Source organism: Nomia melanderi, unplaced genomic scaffold, assembly GCF_051020985.1.
Source record: "Nomia melanderi isolate GNS246 unplaced genomic scaffold, iyNomMela1 scaffold0251, whole genome shotgun sequence".
Lineage (NCBI taxonomy): Eukaryota > Metazoa > Arthropoda > Insecta > Hymenoptera > Halictidae > Nomia > Nomia melanderi.
The window spans coordinates 53,108-56,275 of record NW_027475366.1 but is presented as its reverse complement, the minus strand read 5'-3'; the positions used below and the strand labels follow the sequence as shown (position 1 = coordinate 56,275).

The following is a 3,168-nucleotide window of genomic DNA, read 5'->3' as shown; positions in this document are numbered from 1 at the left end:
GCCAGGACACTGTGCCGATGGCCGTGCAACGTGTAACCCGCCGAGGTTCCGGTAGCTGCGCGCAGCACCGGTTCCAGGCCGAGGTTAAACGCCACAGGGCTCATCGGACAAGCCTGGCGCACCCCGGAGAGAATGGGAACGGGGTCGGTAAACCCATCGGCTGTCCGCACCCGTGTGGTGCAACCGTGGTACATACTCTTCAGAATATTCTGAATAGTATGAGGGGCGGGGCACATACGTGGTGGTTGGCGGGATCCTGACGGGCGGGGTTCTTGCGGGAGGGGTGCCATTCAACCCCCTGGTAGCGGGGGCCGCTCTTCTGCCCGGTGGGGTGGGCCTCGATGTGGTAGCGGCTAAGGGACCGGAGCCTCTCCTGGTAGCAGGCGCCCTTGCAGCCGACGGCGATGTCCTAGGGGCAGCCGACCCCGATCGCCGCGGCGGGCTGCCGCTCTTCTGGACCGGTGACGTCCCCTTAGGTCTGTGGTAGGTTGGTTGGGTGGGGGCCGGGGGCGCGGGCCGGGCGCTGGTGGTGGGCCCGATCGTGATCGTTAGCGTGGGAGTGCCGGACGGCGGCGTGCGATACGACGTCGTCATAGCCGTCGCAGCCGCCGTTACCAGCACCCCACACAACGATGTTTGTTTCGTGGCCCGCGCCTTGCCCCCCGGCGCCACCGGTCTCGTTGTCGCCGTCTTCGTCGTCGTCCTCGTTGTCGTCCTTATTGTTGTTGTCCCCGTTGTCGTTGTTACTGTTGTTAATGCCGCTGCCGCCATTGCGCGCCGCGTGGTGCGGGTGGTGGTGGCCGTTCCCGTTGCATCCCGCGCCGATGAAAGGGTGTGTGTGGGCGGCGACGTCGCGGCGCACGTCGTTTGCGGGGGCGGGGACTGGGCCGCCAAGTTGGCAGCAGCTAACGCAGCAGCGCGCGGTTCTGCGGGGGCGAATGTCGCGGAACTCCCCTGACGCGAGGTGTTGCTCGAACCGGTCGCGCCTGTCACGGGAGGTGTACAAGTCCCACTCGGACTGTTCTGGTGGTGGGAACTATGAATATGGCCGTGGTGCAGCTTCACCACCTTGAGAGGATACTTCCCGTCGCCGGTGAAGCTGCACTCACGGCACTTGTACGTCACTACAACGCCCGGATGGTGCTTCCGGGCGTGCTTCGTCAAGTCCGAGTGGGACTTGTACACGCCACTAATCCTGATTCCGGGGACACCGAAGCAGGCAGGGCATCGGAACTCCGCCGGGAAGGGAAACTCGATTGCCAGGGCGAGATTGTTACTGCCCTCTGTAGTGCAGGAGGTGATCATCGCACTATCACCGCGGTCCTGCATCGCTCTTAAGACTAAGTCCTACGCTACGAGTGAGTTGGAAGAAGAAGAGACAGAGTTGCTGTGGCAAATATTTCTAAGTGCCACAGCGAGGCGAAACGGGGAAGATAGACAGAGTGGGAATGACAGAGGAAGAGAAGAGAAAACTAAGTCCGAAAGCGATAGAAGGAATACCGCCACGCGCTAACACCCTACTGACTCCGCCGGCGCTAAGTCCGGTGTCGAAGACTGCCTGGAAAAATGACAGCCTCCGACGTGGCAGTCGGCAGGGAGACTAACAGGCGACGGTTACGGAGGAGTGCAGCGATCTCTATGGAGGAAGAGCGACGGAATCGCCCACTCCACCGAGGACTGCACGGGGGTTGCACCGCAGGCGGGCCGACCTGACGTCCACTCACTAACGGGTGAGTGGAATCAGCCTCCACGCGGGCGGTGACTGAAGGGAAGAGAAGGAGGTGGAGGCGCCACTCGAATCGGACCTCGCGCGTCCCGGTCCGTTGACACACCTCAACGGATGGGAGCGACTGGAGGAGTGGGTGGACGCGTAGGGGTAAGGTAGAGGACTACCGACGATGATTCGAGCACCGCAGACGGCTGGAGACCGGCTGCGTTACCCTCCTCACTGCCGGGGGGATAGAAAGAAAAGAGAAACTCACTCGGCGCAGGAGTCCAGCGATGCAAGAGCGCTCTCCGAGGGGAATAACACCTCGCTCCTGATTCCTGATCCAGCGGTGGTTGACGTGGATCAGGCGAGCCAGCCTTCCCGTCGGGGTTGTCGATGGCCAAGCCTGGTGGGTCGTAGCGGTGGTAGTTGACCCACGTAGAGGAAGACCAGGGTTGTCCAGGTAGGCCAGTGGTGGTAGGTGGTCCTATTGAAGTCCTGGACCCTCAGTATTGACCCTCTATGTCCTCAATAGACCCTGGTCGTCCTCTCCCTCGGCTGCCCTCGGAAGCAGGATGCGTGGGCGGCGCAGGTGGTTGGCGCAGGTGTCCTCCCGCGCAGGCTCGATCCGGTCCCGCGGCGAAGGCACTTACACTTCACGGCACAACACCTCGAGCACTGATCGAGTAAAGACCTTTCCGCGCACACGCCCGATCGCAACTCGGCCCGCACTGTTGCGTAGTGTAGTCGCGGCGGGTGAATTTACAGCGATTTCGGGTACCTCGCGGAGCCAGAATATTGGGGCTTACTTTTTGGAGTCCCGACTCGGTCCAGCAGGTGAAAAAAAGATAAAAGGTTGCTCAATTGCAGCGCAGATTGAGCCGTTTCCGACGGCACTGCAGTGCCGGACCGACTCGCGGCGGAAGTGGAGCGAGCCCCAGCGATCCGCCTGACTCCAAAAATCAGGTTAATATTCTGACTCCGCGATGCAGAGTGTATCAGATATTAAGTTGATAAGAACAGATAAAAAGCGCTTTATTTTTCAACAAATGTTCCCCCAGCCTTACATAGTTTGGCTGGGGGTAGGTATACAATAGCGTCCTTATGGCGGAGGCGGGTAATTAAATATATTATTATGTATTCATGTATAAATTCGCATGGCTAGATATAGATCTGTGACTATATTCATCCTATGACAGGAGAGTACACTTTGATCTTAGCCATAAGGCCGAGAAGCGACCTGGATTTGGGTTATGCATGTACACTTTGATCTTAGCCATAAGGCCGAAAAGCGATCTGGATATGTGTTATTCGAGTACACTTTGATCTTAGCCATAAAGCAGAAAAGCTTTCTGGATGTGTGTTATGCGAGAACACTTTGGTCTTAGCCATATGGGCGAGAAGCGATCTGGATGTGTGTTATGCGAGTACACGTTGATCTTAGCCATAAGGACGAGAAG

The 3,168-nt window shown here is 58.6% G+C and overlaps 1 pseudogene; it reads right to left on the bottom strand.

Moving 5' to 3' along the window:
* Positions 1 to 2,579: 2,579 nt before the first annotated feature.
* Positions 2,580 to 2,761, bottom strand: LOC143175924 (U2 spliceosomal RNA; annotated as a pseudogene).
* Positions 2,762 to 3,168: the final 407 nt, after the last annotated feature.